Source organism: Rhynchophorus ferrugineus, unplaced genomic scaffold, assembly GCF_030347505.1.
Source record: "Rhynchophorus ferrugineus isolate W39M unplaced genomic scaffold, kcgeb_rfMv2 rfM2, whole genome shotgun sequence".
Classification (NCBI taxonomy): domain Eukaryota; kingdom Metazoa; phylum Arthropoda; class Insecta; order Coleoptera; family Curculionidae; genus Rhynchophorus; species Rhynchophorus ferrugineus.
This window is the reverse complement of record NW_027472581.1, coordinates 78,402,130-78,423,146: the sequence shown is the minus strand read 5'-3', so window position 1 is coordinate 78,423,146 and position 21,017 is coordinate 78,402,130. Positions and strand designations below refer to the sequence as shown.

Here is a 21,017-nt window from a genome sequence, read left to right as displayed (position 1 = left end):
TTTTCTGGGCTCATGTGTCGGTCCTTCCTCAACTTCCTTCTACGACTCACTACGAAGACGACTTAACATTCAGTCTTAAGCCGACTTTCAGTATTTTTCAGTATTTATTTGACTATATGTCGGTTTTAAACTTTCCGAACTGAGATAGAGCTGAACGTTCGTTTATAGAGTTAGGGGATTTAATTGTAAAATGCATACATAGTTTAACACTAACGCATTAAATATTTTGTTCTAAATATATTTTTTCTAATAATCCGAATTTTAAAAAATTTACACATAATTTATATATAGTTTAATAAATAATTATACATTAAAATCCCTTTATATACACAATTACCAAACAACAAAATGACATTTCGGTGATCTAATACTAAATGGGACAAAATCATGTTAAAATATCAGAAATATTGGGTAACAATATTAATTACTTATTTTAAATGTTATTTACTCTATACGGAGACAAATTTACTTTACTAAATAATTAAAAAGGACATTTAATTTAAAATAGTGTTATGTCCTCTGACAGCATAATTTTATCACATACATTTGCATTAATTATTAAATTAATAATATAATAAAAAATACCAACACTAATTTTTTATTACTTAATGTCAGTATTTTAAAATTTCATTATCATTTATTATATCAATATCACTTATTTAACTAAAGACTCATCCATAATTTTGTTCATCTATAAACTAGTAAATATTGAGAAAAAGCATTTATTAAAGCATTAGATACAATTGAATATTAAAAACAAATTTGAAATTATTGATAAAAATTAAACTGCACAATTAAATTTCAGGTAAAATATAATCACACTAAAATAAGGATACTAAAAGACACATTCTAAATAAAATATATGAAGAAGTTGTTAATTACCAATAACTAGCTAAAACGCAAAATAATAGCGTTGCTCTTTGCTTATAAGCATTTGAAAACTATAAAACAGAGTGAAGTTATTAATCAAAATAGAATCAAATAGATCTAATAGAAGCATCTTGGTACTAAGTAATTAAAAAGAACATTTCACTTAATATAGTTTTATGTTCTTTGAATGCATAATTTTATCACATAAAATTGCATTAAATATTAAACTAATATAATAAAAAATATCAGTTCTGCCAATATTTTAAAATGTCATTATATATATTTGTTCTATTTTAATCTCAATTATTATATCAATATCACTAATTTAACATTCAAAATTTATTTAGGCTGTTTTAAACTAAGGAACTTTTACCATAAAGTGTTTCTTGTTAAAAGATGACTTATGGATCTAATATGGTTCATGACATTTATTTTCAGTTAAAAAAAATGTTATCAGTTTAAAATTTTTTACACTAATCAGTTTTTTTTAATTAATTTTTATTTAGTTCAGCTTTTAATATAGTTTAATTACATTCATTACATAACCTTAAATCGATATATTAAATTTTAAATTATCAAAAAATATCATGCGAAATGTATATTTGTTATTAATTTACTCTAATTTTAATATATTTCACTATCAATTATTGCATTAATGTAATTTAGTTCCCTAAAAATTTATTACTTAATTATTTTAAATTAAATAACGTTTATTAAAAATACCTTTTTGTAATATAATTTTATTTTATTTTTTCATTTCAATTAGTTAACTTACAAAGTAATTTTTAATTACTTATATATAATCTAAATCTGTTTGTCAAGCAAAAACCAGATGAAAATATATGTAGGTAGCTAATTAGAGTTTTATTATAATAAAAAGTACCAGCTCTAATTTTTTATTACTTTATCAATATCTTTAAATTTCATTTTATATTCTATTTTACTCTCAATTATTGTATCAATATTTAATTAACTAACCATTTTATTCACATTTTGATTGTTGAAAAATGACATGTGGAAGTGTATTTTCAGTTACTTCAAAAACATTTATTTAATAAGTTTAAAATTGTTTTTTTCTACTAATTTTTTAATATATTTTTTATTTATGTTGTGTGACTTTTAACATAGTTTAATTACATAAAGTGAGCTTTTATTGTTTTTTTTTTAATTTTAAATCAAGAACTTACTAATTAGTTTATTAAAACAAAGGAGTTTTATTAATATTATACTTTTTTAAGGAAAACCCCTATCTAAGGTAAATTTACATACTGAACTCGAGGCAAATAAAACTGCATTACTTGTTTGTCGTTATACCAGGAAAATAAATATTGAACTATTGAGTTTTTAGTAGTTTTAATCAATAAAAACCCCTGGTCCAGGTAAAAGAGACAATTACTTATGTCATAAAGGTTCTAAGTGGAATAGTCGGAAATAAATAACACAATTGTCAACAAGTACAAGTCTAACACTGTAATATTGTATAATATTTTGGGACATTTTTGCAGCTCTAATATTTGTATTTTTTAATTTAATTTTAGTAAATATAATTTGTTTTAAATAAACAATTTCTAATCACACAAGACTAGAGAAAATGATTAATCATTATTTACTATTTCTATATATTTATTTTAATTTGGTCTTATATAAATTACAAATAATTAAACTTAATTTCATAGTGTGACATAATGAGTGTTTCTATATTCATATTAAACTAATTAATTAAAAGAAGGAATTACAATTAAGAATGTAAATATATAAAATTAAAAAATTGAAATATACTTTGTTATATCATCCATCGTTAACTTTGTATTATATGGTTTTTATATTATCGTTATTATAATATATTAAGTTCAATTAATCTTTAACTTAAAATGCACAGATAATTTATAACTTATAACATTGAATTGTAACATAATTTTAAAATATTTTAAGGAAATATATATTCTATGTTATATATCTTAATTTATATACTATTATTGCAATTAAATATATAGACGATCAAAACTAACTATTATATCTAATTTATAACATTTTATAACCGTTAAGCGCTTATATGTTAACTGTATAAGCTTCTCAAAATAACTTTTATTCAGCCATTAGAAAGAACAACTGAAAATGTCTTTCCATGAATTATCATTGTTATAATTTTATTAAAAAATCAAATCAAATTAAAACGAACCAATCAATTAAAAAATTATCTGTAAAATCGCAGAAACAGAATTTGATTTTGACCTCTTTTTCAGTGTTAAACCTCTTATAACCCAAAAACTTAGAGAGATAAACAAAAATAAATAATAATCACATGGAGAAATGTTTGGTCTATTTGGATGGATATGATAAAACATCACGACCAACGCTGTCGCTTTTTTACGAATCTGAAGCAACATGCTATGAATGATGGAATCGTAGAGCATTTTTCAAGATCCACCCATTTAATTATTTTTTGAGGAATCCTTTTAGCTATTGTTCCTGTAGATTTACACTCACCTTCTAGAACTATCAAACAAAAACAAACCAAACAAGGTGTCTCAACTAATCGCACAATATTTTAACACTCGAAATGTTAGGAATTTAACTGTAAAAACTAGGTGCCTGTAATTACTGTTTCTTATGTGCAGGACAAATTGACATGTTCCTCAGTACTTTATGCAATTACAATTACTCTTTACTATAACCTGAATTTATGTTCATCAACTAGATTGTAGTTGACTTGTCAAAAAAATCAACTGGAAATTTTGCATTCCGATCATTTGTGCAAAATTTATGATTAAACTCAAATCTCTTTCATATTATTTTCATTCCAAAAGCACCACACTGATTGATCCTTTTTATGTATTTCATCTATTGTTGAATTCATAAAACCCATAGAAATATCTCGCATCTCACTTTTGATAAAGGTCATGACCATATAAATAATTGGAAGTAACATAATGCTCAACACACGACACAGGAAACAACAACGAAAATAATTAAATAATAATATAAAAATAATCTTATTAGGCCAACTTAATTTTTTCAATCGTTAATATTTCCACAATAACTTGATTATATTAGATAAATCTTAACTAAAACACAGTTCTCTTTTATACTTAGTTTATTGTATGGTTTTGCCAATTTCGGCATTATTTTTGCTCCAAGCACTAAAAGTTATTAGTAATTTCTTAAAATATTCTGTTGGGGGTATTTCCAGGTAAATTGGTCCTCTGCACATTTACAGTAATTATATTTCTACCTGTTATTTCACTTAAAAATCGATTTAAATGCTTCACCAGCCAATGACAATTAAATGGCTCGACCGTAGTTGTTAAGTAAACAAACCGAACAAAATAAAAATGTCTGATAGGGACTTTTACTTTATATGCTTCCGAATTTATTAGTATTAGTCTGTGTCATGCGTACAACCTTACTTTGTCCTTTGAGCAGCAGCAGCAGCAGCTTAAATTTCCTACTTGTCAAAGAAGTTTTTCCAAGGTAAACATTATTTATTTAAATAATTACAGTGAAAACGTATTATAAAAAATGAAAACCATAATTATAGTTGATAATTAGTAGATAAAAAGTAATATTGCTTATAATTTGACGCATTATCAACAAATTAATTATAATTTATTTATTTATCTAAACTATTAACTATGGTATTTAATTTTAATGGTTATATGTTTTAATATTGTTTCATTATACTTCATGTTACTTTTCGTTAATCTTATTTTCTATTTCTTTATAATACTGGAAGTAGATAGAGTATGTTTTATTGAATTAAACAAGAAGAGAATAATCCTAATAGCCCTATTAGAGTATAGTAAGAGCTGATGAATACAGGATAATAAAGTAGATCGTCACTGCGAAACGCTTCCAATATATCAAAATTAACATATTGTGCCTTTTGAATGGTAGCTGGTCATAGTTTCATCCAGGGTCAATGTAAAGGTGTCATCTTTTTTGATGTTTGAATCACTTACTAAACTTATTTCAATACTTTTTTCTGTCAGATCATTTGGAATCAATATTACCTCTTCTTTTTTACACAAATTTTTGTTTCAAGTTAGTTTTATATTGAACTTCAACCGTCATCCAAGAATTCTTTCAATGACATCAACTATTGATTTTAAATTATACTAAATAACGCATGTTGAAATTAGTTCACTGCAAATTTCGATAATCTGTCATCATTTTTATTTTACTTTCATTAAATTATTTATAAGCTTTAGTTTACCCCGTCTATGAAAAGTCCTTTATGTTTAAAGCACCCTTAAAATGTTATAATGTGCTTCAGGAATAAATGCAGTTTCGACATATCATTTATTAATTTATTAATTATCTATATTAATTAGGTGAAAAATTAAATCCATCAGTGAGACATCCATTAGTGATATTATTTAATCAATTACAAGCTCATAGTTGGCAATTAATAATTAAAATATAATCATTACTTACAATACGTTTCTATTATAGTTTAATTTATATCAATATTTTAATTGTTAATTAACTGTTATGCTGTATTTTAGTGGATATAATATTTATCGTAAGTTTTGATTTTAATATATTAACAGTAACATTTTTTTTGCATCTGTACTGATTATCAGTCATGTTTCTATCGTAATATTAAAAGTAGTTACAAATAAACCGTTCCAAACACTCTGTTAAAAGATATATAGTTTTCATTTTTCAAATTTTTTATATTATAACTTAACTAATTCAATTACCGAAATATTATTAATATTATTTAATTATAATTCAGTAGAGATATATATAAATGTATCTTTCTAGTCGAACCTTGAAGCAAACCTAACATTAGCAACCTATAAAAGAAATGGATTAATTAAATTTAATGTAAATACATATTCTTATGTCTGCTGCAGTATATAAATAACTTTTCCTATTTCTTTCTTGGCATTTTTGAAGTTACTAATAAGACCCCCAATCATTTATTAGAGGCTTCCTGTTATGTTTTTAAGATCTGCTTCGGCAGTTTCTTTAAATTAATTACATCTTACATTAAACATGCTTAGTACAATCTTAATTTACAAATCAATTTATTACTACTGTTCTATTGTACTTATTACGGGATTAATACATCAATATGTATTTCCCAAATTAAAATAAAGCTAATCTACTTAAGCTAATATTAAGAATACACTTATACACTAAACAAGTTCGTGTGGTTTGGTTCGCTTCAATCTTCTGATTTCCAGCATGTTGTCTAGTAGCTGTATTGCTTTCACAATACTATGAATAGCAGCCCTATTTCATGTTTTAAGGCGAAATCTTGGATCACTTCGTGTATCTATTTGATTCCAGGTCATCGTGCAGCTCTTCATTGGTTACGTAGGGATAACCATTGGTAATTAATCGTAGAACTTTATTTTCGGGGAGTTGGATTACTAGTTGGTTTGATGTTTTAGTGCAACCCCATATTTGCACCCCATAGGTCCAAATTTATGATTGACTGATAAACCAATCTCTTTGATTTTAGGTCAAGTTGAGAGTGTCTTCTGACTAACCCGTACAGTTGCCCGACTTTGAGTCTAATCTGCTCTGCTTTTTGTCTAACATATTGTTTTCAATTTAACCTACCACCGAGATGTATCCGAGGCATCGCAACGCAAAATTAACATTGACATATTTGGAGCTACTGAATCCCTACTTGTACTTTTTCTACAACCGTAGACAGAGATACATCTTTTGCCATGATAATTGTGTCGTAGGCAAATGTTCCAGTGTACTGTTTCTTTTGTTATTGGGATATAAGAAGATATAGCAGTGGTCCCAAAAATACTAGCCTGTGGAAGCTTTAGCAATCGCTTCTATTTTGTGACATCATCCTCCTCTATAATTGTTTTTGTGTTACTCAATACAAGGATATGCCATTTTAGTCTCTTAAGTTCAGCATATGCTTCCTCCATGTTTGTTTAATAATCTCGCCTTAGTTTGAATGAATTTATCCTTGTCCGCTATTTAGTATTCTCTGTGACTTTGTTCAAGCATATATTGTTTGCACCTGAGCAAGCCGCAATTTTCGTTTGTTTGTTCAGAAAGAAGAAAGTTTTATGCTGACGTAATTAATTTATTATCGACCACGTGTTCTTGAGAACTCATCTTGGTTGTTTATCTTTTATTCATTCAAACTCACTGAAAGTGGGCAAATATATGTGAGTGTCTGGTTTAGTTATTCTTAAAAACTCACACCCCAACAGAATAACTTTATGTAATATCCGATCTTTTCGTATTGCTTCTTAATCTCTTTTTTAAATTAAGTGTTTGATTTTCAGCATTCATCTTTTTTGTTGTTTGATTTCAAGAAATCTACGTTCTTTCACAGTAAAGCTCAAAGCTGATTTAACACGATTTTTACGCTTCACTGATTTTGAAGTGGTTATTTTGGTATCAGTGGCAGTATCAGTATCCAAACGGTGACGAGTTATTTCGGGACTCTACATCAACACCAAATCGGAATATTCGTAACTATAGTCTTGCTGTGCATATTCCCACCATATCGGCAAGGTGTAGCGTATTAAAAGCTACTAAAACCTAATTAAACGATTACTGCAGATATTTATCGGCGCCAATTTTACAAATTGAACGATTTTTTTGCTAAAAAGAAGCTATAGCTAGTAAGGACGCAGCCTTCCTCTCTAATAATAACATCGCTCGGTCATAAATTGCAACAATTGCGAAGGATACAGTTTTGCTTCTCGAATAGACTTGCCAGTACGCCCACCAGATATAGCGCCTTTTGATTACCACTTTTTCCATATCGAAGGAGGAGTATGGCTTGATTAGTACACTATTTCGAAATGTTGAGGAAATGGATCAAAAGATAAGAAAATTAAATTTTTTGATAAATGCCTTTTTAAAGTAAAAAAAATATCAGAATGCATGCGAACATCTAATATATTTAGCGCGGACGCTAGCTTATTGAAGTTAGTCATTATTAAGAAGTCCACCAGCGTTCACCCCGTATGTACACGCTGAATGCAAAATATACCGCTACAGATAATTAATTTAAAATCCAACATAATGATCAAGTTAGTTTATTTTCAAAAAGCGAAAAAATTGTCGTTAGGCTCTTCTCTCTGGCAATAATTAAATTCATTGGTAAAACGGTTAAATCTCATTAAACTATACTAGGATCGATCCCTCATTTTCACTATACAGTATATTCAATTAAACCTTGTACTATCAATTCGTGCAAGTATTAAGCAAAATAGCCTGTACACATTAAAGTTGAGTTTGGCCGCTTTTATTATAATTGATCAAGCATTATCATATTCTAAGGCACTCTAATAGATACTAACTCACCAATGATGAGCATTTCCGATAAGAGTTCCAGTAAGCTTATCCAATTTATAATAACTACTCCCAGCTGATCTCAAAAGCACTAATGCGAAGACTTCGAATGATATATGATAACAAGATGCATTATTCTTTAGCTATAACGAAGCTGTTTTAGATTTCGGAAATTAATAAACCATAAATTTTAGACTTTCTTATGTTATTACTGTTTCTTTTTTACTCATAGTGTTATGTCTGAAGTTAAGTAGTACGATCAGCTTGAATATCAGGCTTCAATATGGATATATAGCCCCTGTTCTTGATTAAAAAAAAAACAATGGTAATTTATTCAAAGTTTCAATAATATTTTATTTTAGTTTTTGTATATCATATTTACTGTTTTCAAACAATAGAAATCTTATTTCTCAAAAACATTTAAACTCAATCATAGTGCTTTGGGTTATATTTTAGCAGTATATGTTATATTTCATAAGATAAACATACTGCATCATAATAACTTCGTGTAACAATAAAAGCGAATATATTCTAACTAATATTCTTCGTTTACAATACTATTCAAGATCATGAGAAAGGTCGTGTAACTATTATTTATCGGTTACCCTCTTCGCTTACAGAAATCGGATTTAACTACGTGTTATCCCGCAATATAAGAAACATCTGCCTTTATATTAACTATATGAGACAACCTTATTCACCCTTCATCTGAACTACTGTATTTTATTGACTCTATTGCTACTAATGTATTCCTCTGGTTATTATTACTTTTTATCAATATACATTTTGTTTTAAATGGGCAGCAATTAACTAGAGTACGTAAGTTATCGATTTGATCGCATATAAAATTCAAAAATGGGAGATAAAATTAATAATAATGATTAGATGTTTATTATAATACCTTTTGAAATATATTTAATTAGAATATACATGAATATTACACGAAATTAAAAATAAAGGCTGAATTTCCCTGTTCTTAAAATTATATAAATTCTATCCATTTTCAAATTATATTTTGTATTAGAACTGGAACCTCATTTAAGAATATTTCAAATAGTTCGTAGGTTTTTTATTAATATAATATAATTTTTTAAGTAACATGGGGGTTTAATAAAAAGAAACAAATTATATCATATCAAGTCAATTATTCGAGCAACATCGACTCCTTTATAAAAAAATGTTTGAAATCAAAATCACATATCCTAGATTTTTAATTATTTAAAATCAATTGATTAATCTAAATAATAAAATACTGGATTAGAAAAATAGTAATTTTAATCACGTCTATTTTTTGGATAATAAAAAGTATAAAGACTGTAATTTCGTGTAAAATCTTTGTAATCATGGGTTCACTAATAGTTGAATTGATTTGATATCAAGGCTTTCTTGTCAAACTGTACTATTATTATTTCTTGTTTTTTTTCTTTCAAAACATTTTAAATTTAATCAACAATCAATTATTCTTTTAAAAATTGCTACTCAATCAGACTATATAACATCAATCAAAGCATATGATATAACTTCCATTGATTTAAAATCATTCACAAATTTTGTATTGGTATGTAATTTAATATTTTGATTGAACGCAATAGACAGTAAAATATAATCCCCGAACTTTCGTATGGATACGGTTGCAGAAATATCCTATGCAATGTAGTTGACATTACGCCATTTGTTTGTAAACACCACAAAAATTAACCATACCAAATTACTACCAAATTTTAAAAATTCAAATATAAACGGTATATTAATAAATAACATATTGTTTATCGTTAAATAAAAAAGAAAAAAACACATTTTACTTGCGACCAATTATTTATAATGATTTTAGTAATAAAGTCAACAAGATTACTAATTAATTTGTGATGAAACAGAATGTCATATTAACTAATCCCAGGGCAGCTTGATTTTACACAGAAACAATGTTGTTTTTATGTGAATTTGTGGTAAAACAAAATTGAATGTTGTAATAATTTAGAAAATATAATTTTATATTAGAGCTATATCATTTCAGACGTTAACTCATATTATACTGAAAAGGAAAACATTAAGTGACAATAAAATTAAAAATATAATTAAAACTAGCTTAATGCTCATGACGTTGTTATATATTAATGATTAATATTATATGAGGTGGTGAGAAGAAACAGGGATGTAAGTCAAGCGATTCATATTTTGAGAAAAACAAACTATTTTTCATTTTGGTTAAGAAAACATATTCTGATTAGAGGATTAGTTCTTGTTGCCTTTATAATTAATACATTTAATATGATATATTCTTAGTTTTCTATAAATAATTGTAGATAGCATCCTAGTAGTTTAAAAAATCGCAATAAAACACCTCTATGTTTTTCTGCACCTCATATTATTAGGTAAGATAATTAAAGTCCAAATATGCTTTATACTTGACTGATAAACCAATTTCTTTGATCTTAGATCAAGCCGAGAGTATCTTCCGACTAACCAATACATTTCTTTGATTTTGAGTCTGATCTGCCCAGTTTCTTGTCTAACATCGAGATGAATGCAGAGGTACTCCGTTGATTTTGTTTCAGGAATTGAGCATTCCTGAAGTGATATAATTAGGTTTTTGTCATTTCATGCCGTAAAGCAAAATTGAGCAGATTTAGAGTTATCGTTTGTTCTGAAACAATACAATGTTTCACTCATTTGTCTATTTCTATATATTATTTAAAATATTATATGCGATTAGATTGTACATTATTGATCAAAGTAAGTCTAATGAAGTGAGGGATGGGATACGCATACCCAATGTTGTCGGACAAAAATGCATTGGTTTATCATTCGGCATACTCAATGTATTTGCACTTCAAATTTCAATTAATTATTGTTTACAATAACCGGTTATAATAATGTGGCAGATTTTAACAGTTTATTAACTATACTACTATTCAAATACCATTAACATATAGCTTAACTTTAAAGTATTAATATTTTATTTCAGTGTTAATAAAACACAATCAAAATAACATCAATTTTCATATGCAAATAACTTCTTTTTTATCTTTAAACCATAGTTTGACGTGTCACTAAATCGTTACTAAATATTATTTCCTCAAAACACTGCCAAGTACCTCTATTAGAATTCATTAATGATTGAATGTCGCGCCTAATATGTAGGTATTAATATTTTGTTTAGTTTTTATGTTCTGTGGTCTGGATATTTGGTAAGAAAAAAACTAGACCTTTTTTTAGTCATATTTAATTATTTTTATGTATTACTTCAAACATACCTATTTACTTAATTAATTTGTCTATGTGGTTTGGTATTATTTTATTATATTTTAGTCTTAACGTAATATTTACTTATTATCTTATTTGATTGAATGTAATTGTTATTTAAATGGCACTATTGGGATTAGTAGAATATGTATACTGTCTAGATTATTACTATAACATTAATAAGCTGATCCTCTAAAACGTTTTAGTATTATAATAACTATAAAAAATATCGACAAAAATATCAATCATCCTTTATTTTATTATCAGCCCTATATTTATCACTTGAAAGTATCTAGCCTGTTATAGAAAACAAAATCAAAATAAAAACTATCTAAAATTGCTGAACAACAAATAAAAAATTAATGAGGTCATTAAGTGTAAGAATTCATTAATGATTAAATGTCGCGCCTAATATGTAGGTATTAATATTTTGTTTAGTTTTTATGTTCTATGGTCTGGATATTTGGTAAGAAAAAACTAGACCTTTCTTTTAGTCATATTTAATTATTTTTATGTATTACTTCAAACATATCTATTTACTTAATTCATTTGTCTATGTGGTTTGGTATTATTTTATTGTATTTTAGTCTTAACATAATATTTACTTATTATCTTATTTAATTGAATCTAATTGTTATTTAAACGGCACTACTTCGATTGGTAGAATGTGTGTACTGTTTAGATTATTACTATAACATTAATAAGCTGATCCTCTAAAACGTTAAAAATATCAATCATCCCTTATTTTATTATCAGCCCTATATTTATCACTTGAAAGTATCTAGTCTGTTATAGAGAATAAAATCACAATAAAAAATATCTAGAATTGCTAAACAACAAATAAAAAATTAATGAGGTCATTAAGTGTAATATAACTAAGCCATTCTTTACTCAATCTTTCATGTAATTTTCTGACATTATATGACTTATGACCTTCAACTTATTCAGTGAATTTTTTATGACGTCAATCGACTCAAAAGCATTCCCCGAAATGCTAATTTATCGTAAAGTTTTGAGAATAGGAAAAAGTCGTTATACTAGTCATTGTCTACGTTTTGAACACGCACAATTCACCGTAGATTTTCAGCTAACATTTTCCAATTGAACTGCGACTTTTAAGGCCAATTTTAAGTTAAATTAATAGCTCAAAGCTTATAGTTTTCAACAGAGCGCAAGGCAACGAATCGAAGTGACAGCAACCTAAACATTATAAATGGTATTTCTCCCAATTTTTATAAATTCGATGTCGATGTTTTGAACAAATCTCTCAGTTGTGTGCAATTATGTTGTTTAATATTGACTATTAATGGTGGTTCCCTTCTCAAAGTAGGCGTTGAATTCCATGCACATCCTAAAACTCGGAGGTCATAACACTTCCGGTCAACTAATCCGCTAGACTGATTACCATATGGATTCCGCAGTATAGGTTGTGATGTAGTCACACGACGATGAATGATCAACATATTGTTTTTTTTTTTGATAAAAAGGGCACCCTTTTCATGTAAAATTTCCTTTTTTTCTTTAATATCTAGCCAAATGCCTAGCAGTTATTAGTCACATTTTCTAGAGTAACCACTTCAGCTTGCCTGCCATAAAAATTAAACCTCAAAACCTAAGGCTGAAGTATCGTATGTCGTTTTTTTTTCATCAAAATGCAATGCTAAAAAAACTCACTTAAAAACTTGAAAACCACTCTAATAACTCAATATCTAATGACTGAGTTATCATGAAATATAGCATACCTTGAGTGGTCATATTTTTAAAATATTAGGTGTAAATATATGATTTTGTTTTTTGTTGATACCGTTAGCTCTGCTTGTATTTATTATATTTAGCCACTCGTATTTGACTGACTAGAGAATAAACTTTTACCTCTAGTTTTTCACTTATTTTCCAGACTAAAAGAATATTTTTTTTACTGAGTTGAAAATACTCAGATTTATTTTAACAAAACATCATTTGAGTGAACTTTGTGCTCTACATTGTTTGAGAAAAGGTGCTACGAGAACATAACTTGGGGTGAGATGGTTCGAACAGCTATTTTGATGCAAATAACAAAAAGTCAATGATGATTGCCAACGTAGGCGGGATTTAGTGTCAAATATATCTGGAGGTCAGGAGAGAGAAGTGATGGTACGACCTGCCATATTCACCACACCTTAGACCTTCAGGTTGACATTTATTTCAATGGATTTTTTTCACGAATGATTAATTTTTTTAAATATCAAAGTTTGTGTAAATATCATCCATCCTTTCTCCAGAGAAGGTGTTAACAAATTGACTAAAAAGTGAGCCAGTTTTTGTAGCTTCAAATAGAACAGATTTTAAATAAATTTCTATTTTATTATATAAGAAGACGTCTCTTGTACACTGAAAGAGCAAAATCATCAATTGGGATATAGATAATGCTATATGCAGCCTTGTTCAGATCACTTTTTAACAACAATAGAACGATTTTATTAACATCTCTCTGAACATTTATTGAAATACGCCAGCGTATAATAATGTCAAGGATTCGAATTGATTAGACTACAGTTACTTTACTGGTTTACCCATCGAACCAAGCGTTAAAATCTCTTGACTTTTGAGCAAAGTTTTATTGTTGCCCCAGTCAAACTGACGAAAGAGAACGACACGTTAAAAACAGTGTTTTCTTCTGAAAAGGGTCTTCATGGCTAAAAATTATTCACGTTTAGATCAAGATAAATCACTGTTTTAAAATAAATAAGTAAATTTAAAGATTTTTAAAATAAACGTGTCATATTTATATAATAAGGTTATGTTCATATTTAATTCAATTTCAATGATCTTTAAATTATTATATTATAAATAAATTTTAAATGTTCTTCATGGGTATACTCTTACACAAACCAAATTAATTTAAGCTCAACTTAGTTTTAGCAATTTATTAGCTCATTTGGTTTCCCTTCCATTTTGTGAGCTTTATCCAGTAGTTTTATTACTTTTCCGCTGGGATCATATTGTGATCTTCCGCGTCTAGTGGGAAAACTAGTGGATTCATTTTATTTTGCAGTCATTGGGTAACTTTTCGATTGTTACATAGTAGTAACATAGAATTCGTTTTTTAAGTTGGTTGGTTGGAAAGAAATTGTTTTAATAAAGGTAAATCATCTAATTATTTATTCTTAAAGTAATTTAAGTCAGATTAGAGAGGAGTTAGAATATGTTCGAATGACCAATACAGTTGTCCAAAGCGTTTTTAATATGATATAGCATCAAGATGGATGGTGAGATATTTGGCTGACTCTGGTTGGTAATTTAAATATTTCCAAGTATTATAATTAGGTCTCTGCCTTTTCGTCACAGCACAATGTTAACAAGATAAATTTAGAATTGTTAGAATGTATTTTCCAGCCGCTAGCCCATTTCTGGGTCCTGTTGGTAGGTTCTTGTAAGTGTTCTATTGCTTTACGCCGAGCCTATAACATAGTATGTATTTTCATATTGATTAAGTCGTCAAAGTTTCAAGCAACTTTTCAACAATATTGGTTCTATGGTTCTCTCTCTCTTTTTGCCATCGTTTTAGTTTGTAGATAGAGAAGCAATTTGTTCATAATTATACCACAATTGTCAATACATTTTCCTGAATTTAATGCACGTTTTTTTAAATATATTTTTAGCTTTTGCGTTAAAAGGCTTCTAGATACTCAATATGCTTTGTAGACTGGTCTTAATTTTTTTTTAGGAGTATGGACTAATCACTAAATATACACTTTATGTTATGCCATGTTTCTGCCAATATCTACAGTTGATGCTGGTTAGTGTCTTTCTAATCTAAACACATTTTAAAAATCATTATTCATTGAAGCCAACGACAGCTACTTTTTTGATTAAAGTGTAGAAATAACATTTCTATTAAAAGTTATATTGGATATTTTTAACATAATAAAAATGTTTTTGCCTTTATTTAAAATAACTAACAACAAATTTAGGCTACGTAATTATATTCAGTAAAATATTATTGAGCAATATCACTATTATGAACAGTGTAATTAAGTACCACAATTAATATATCCTCAAAAGTTTCGCAAACTAGTATTTCGGAAAAGAAGCGACAGGAAATAATATAACCAACAGACCCCTCCGTAAATAGGGGGTAGATTAACAGACGTACAAAAAGTTTCCCTAACGTTTTTGCCGAGGGTAGATTTAAACATAAATCCGTTCCAAAAATAAAATGGCCCCTTTAAACGGGGGGTTTATACTTTTATGATACTGTTGTATTAATAAAGGGCTAATTCGTTGAATATTTCTTATATTTCCTGGATTTAAGCGGTATATTTTCGGTATCTTTTTTTCTTGGAATTTATATATTGTCCTCTTAAAATCTTAACACTTACTTTCAAGTCTTATAAAATAGCGTTAAAAATATTCTTAAAAGGAATACATTGCGATTCATATTAAAATTAAAACCGTTTGAAAAGAGAAACTTCTCAAATGTTATGTTTTATATTTTAGAATATTCTTTTCAGCAACTAGACTGGACCTACCACTTAATGTTATTCTGTCTTTCTTTTTTTAGTTTTTTATTTATTTTTTATTTCTATATTAACTAACATAAATATGAATTTGGTTATTTTACCATTTAGTTTTTATAATTTGAACTAAATATTTATACAAATTATCACTAATTTTCCTTGATTGATTGGATTGATCTTGGCTATGAACTGGCCTAACATTTTAGGAGACATTATCCAGAAGTATAAAAGAGAAGACTGTTATCCAGACTCAAAAACGTCAGTGAAGCAACAAGGATGTCACATCTTTGAGGAAAAGTGGCATTAATAATGATATTTTTTTATATACAACATTCACACACAAAAAATTCCAAATGCTGGATCCATCAGTAATGTTATTAAAATTGTAATCTGAAAAATTACCTATTCAATGAATAATATGCTATTATGTCGTATAACATAAATAAAAAGTACCAAAATATACTAAACCTTTAAAAATAAGTACACATTTAAAAGGGTTATTAAAAATAATTAAATGATTTTTTATAATCTTTAAGTAAAATATTTAATATTTTTGAAAACCGAAACGAAAGAACGAAAAATATCGATATATCGGGCAAAAATATCCATATTTTTTCGGCATCCCTAGGTTGAAGCATGTTCAAATTGCTCTTCTTAGTATAACTCCATATCTAGATGCTAATTTCCTTATGATCTTAAGAATATGTTTATACAGCAGCGTGTTCACAAGGCATATTTAATATCAGTTGTTTTTCCTTCCTTATATGAACTTTCCAAAGCAGTTCCGTATCTAATGTAATTCCTACATATTTTGCTGTGTTAGTATTAGGCACTAGGATTTATTCTTACAGGGACGTGTTGATTTCTCATATTTGTAAAATTGACGTTGGCAGATATAGCCTCATTCAAACTGATTCTCCACTGCTTGGTCCAATCATAATGATTGCCTTTGCTTACAACCATTATGATAGTATCATTAGCAATATTATAGCTGTTGTACCGACAATAAATACATTTTATTGTTACAAGTCTCAATTTAACCTCTGGAAATCTTATTAAAAGAGGTAAAGAATAAAAGCTTTATACATTAGGTATTTTAGTGAAACTTTATAGCTTTGTTTGCTGATGGCTATGTATGGATTCGTGCCAATTTTTTGTCAAATTTTGATTGAATAATAGTTAATCAGTAATAGCCCATTATTTCTGTTTTTTAGTTGTTAATAAAAACACTTACTTTCATATCTCGCTAGATATATGTATAAATTATGCATTGAGTACCACAAGTTTCACAATTATATGTTAAAGCATGAAGGACGAAATAGTGTAATTATTTAAATAATAGGTTTGTCTAATTTTGTCACTTCTTGTTTATGAAGATTCTTCAAAGATGATGTTGTTCTTCACTGTTTTTATTATACGGTATTCTTTTGTTGGCAATAATAATTTAGATCGATTTTTATTCATATGTTCAAAACTTTTTTAACCATAAACAGTATCTCTTGAGTTATTTGATATACGGTTTTATAAAGGTGTAACTTTCAATACAGCCAATAATAACCAATAGTAACTGTAATTGGTCATTTTATGAAAACATAAATAGTATGCACTCAAAATAGATTTCCAACTATTGAAACTGTTGCTGTCTTTTCAGTTACAAACAACCACATTATTATGTTTAATTCTCATCTTTAACCAGAGTTATATTCAGCTCGCTGGGGACTTCTTAATTTCAAATATAACACTACTCGTTATTACTATTAATTCATCACTTTAGTGCATTATTCGATTAATTCTCATAAAAACCGCTCTAAAAAGTATGTTGAAAAGGAAATAGCAATTTATATCTATATAAAAATAACTAAATGAAGTTGTCTATAACCGGCCACTACTTTTACATTATCTCTGGCAACACATACATATTAATGGGTTGAAGATTTAGACCTAACACATAGATGACGCTAGTTTTATTGCGTTCACCGCATTTTTAGTTAGTACTAAACTTCAAAAGAACTCCGCTCCAGCAGAAACAACAATAAAACGTTAGTTTGCTGATTTCAAACGTGATCGTAGAGACACCGATGACGCAGAACGCAGTGGACGTTCAAATCAGGTGGTAACACCAGAAAACATCAAAAAAATCAAAAAAATCGTTTTGAATGATCGAAAAGTGAAGTTGCGTGAGTTAGCTAACATCGTAAAGAGGTCAAAAGTACGTGTCGGTTTTATATTGAATGAGAATTTGACTATGAGAAACCTCTACTCAAAGTGAGTGCCGCGTTTGCTCACTGTTGACCAAAAACAAGAACGTGTTGATGATTCTGAGTAGTGTGTGGCCATGTTTAAATGTAACACACCGGGATTTTTCCATTGATATATGACAATGGATCCATCACTTCATTTCTGAACCAAAACGATCGTCATCTCAGTGGATAACAACTGGTGACAGGCCTGTTTTGAGGCAAAAGATAAATCGTTCGACAAAAATGGTATTGAAACAAAAATGATTGTGTGGCTCTTGATGGAGATTATTTTGATAAATGAAGCCAATTTTGAGCAAAAAGAAACGCATTACGTCCGTGACTTTTCAGCCCATGTGTTAATATGAATAAATGTGTCCATGGTATAAAATGATACCCATTGAAAGGAAAACTTAAGTTTGGAAGCATCGGTGCACAGGTCATGCATCATAAAATAAATAATAATAATAGGAGATTTTGCAATATATTTCTGAATGTTGTCGTGTTTCAAAATTATTGGGAACGTTTCTGTCTATGTCTTATATCTAAAGCGACCATTTTTATTTAGCTGCAATTCATAATGAGTCTTAACGTCTTAGCTTTCAGTTCCTAAATTACCCTACGATTTTTTTCGCTTAGGAGTGTCATCATATCATGAGTGAATCTGCATTTTGCTGCAAAAACGCTGTTGAAGGTGTCTAGACGTTAATTCATATAGTAGCCAATATCCTGTTAGAATATATATCAATATAAAATGACTTATTGGGTAACCTCTAGTGACTGGTTCCTGCTGACTACAATCTCAATTCAGCGTCTTCAATCTTCTTTACTACTCCGTAACACTAATTGCCTTCCTCGCAGAAGTCACCTAATTTAGACATCCTAGCACGTTGTTGGAACAATCCCTGGCACGTTACTTCACTAATACATTGGTCACCATATGCCCTATTAGAATTCTGCCTTTTTCAGCTGCAGAGTTTTTACAAATCAAAGCAAAACTTCCTGCAAATGGCATTTGTCGGGAATCCCCCATTTCCAATGACGCCATCTTTTGTAAAAAGGCAGCATTCAATTTATAACACTGTATGCCTGTATGTTACATTCATGCTTTCTGAGTAATAACTTAAATATCATATAATAATATAAGGGAAGCAATAAATAGTTCTAAATAATTCATTTTATATGTTAACTAACTTAAAATTATTTTTTATAATTTATTTGTACACATTGTTACTTCAGCTAATCATAAATATATTACTCATAATGTACATCATGTACACGACGATTTTAAATCAAAAACAACCGTTTATCGACATCAATTATTTATCAAAGTGGTTTTATTGTTTTTATAAACATTCTCGATGCAGGTTTATATACATATTTGCGCGAAAACAACAATATTTTCATGGGGTGTCATCGCAGAATATGTTAATGCCTGCAAGCCAAAAAAAAATATTTTAAGAGAGTTAGATACTATCGCGATTATTATCCATTTTAGACAGTTGTCTAAAACTTAATATGATTAGTCTTGTATTATCAGTTGACACGTAGAATTACTGTTTCCAATTTTGGACAATTTCCTCCTCCTTTATCAAATTGCATGATAGGCAAGTCTCTCCGATGCACAACTATTCTTAATCAACGTCGGAAGATTTTGCGCGAAAATGTTCAGGATGTATATTTCAACTTATATTCAGCCGAGATGATGTTATATTTTAGTAATAATGCTCTATTACCGTCATGTTGTCACTAAAGAAACTGTTGAAATAAAAGGCAAACGGATTGAACGACAACTGATTTTTTAAATCTTCAATAGTTCCAAATATTTCCAATTTTGCGTTGCGGCGAAATGACAAACACCTAATTACAACTACTGCCAACGAATTTCCGATTTCTCAAACAAAATCAACAAAATACCTCAGAATATATATCGATGGTAGGTTAAACTGGAGACATTACGTTAGACAAAAAGCAGGACAGATTAGACTCGTCAAAGTCAAGCAACTGTACTAGTTGGTCAGAAGATACTCTCAACTTGACCTAAAATCAAAGAGATTTATTTATCAGTCAATCATAAAACCAATTTCGACCTATGGGGTTGCATTAAGACATCAAACCAACTAGTAATCCAACGTACCCAAAACGTTCTACGATTTATTACCAATGCTTATCGCTACGTAACTAACGAAGAGCTGCACACTAACCTCTAAATCAAATGGATACACGAAGAGATCAAACCACACGAACTTGTTTAGTGTATAAGTGTATTTTTAACTTTAGCTTAAAAAATTTTAGACAGTAGATAGTTTTATTTTAATTTGGGAAATACAGTTTGATGTATTAATCCCGCATCCGCCTTGCTTGTGTTTTAGTGAAAGTACAACAGAACAGTAGTAAGAAATTAATTGTAAATTAAGATTGTACTAAGCATATCGAATATAAGATGTAATTAATAAAAAAAATTTAGGGAATCGGACCCAGTGGAATTATGGAATGATGTTAATTGCATTTTTGACGAAAATGTCGCGAAAAATGATGAAATATGATGATGAACAAAGCAACAATTATCCATAACAGGACAACCTTCATGCAAACGACGCCTAATCCTCAAATAATATTTACGCTTATTCATAGTTTGACATAGCGAAAGGAATTCATAATGAACAACACTATTATTTTTACGTCTTATTATATTAGTATTAATCGTAGTACTACATCGTAAATATAAATTGTACCGCATACATTAACATACAACGCCATATTCATACAACTCTATTTTACTGAAATATCACTTTTTAGATTGATATTTAGCGCAAATATCGTGATATTTTAAGAAGGATACTTGGAAAAAGTTTGCTCTTTATCTTCGTCAGCTATCTTA

General features: G+C 28.4%; 1 protein-coding gene across 6 annotated transcripts in view; it reads left to right on the top strand.

Moving 5' to 3' along the window:
- Positions 1–21,017, top strand: part of east (enhanced adult sensory threshold) — a 52,472-nt gene that overhangs the window by 1,371 nt on the left and 30,084 nt on the right. The window lies entirely within an intron of this gene.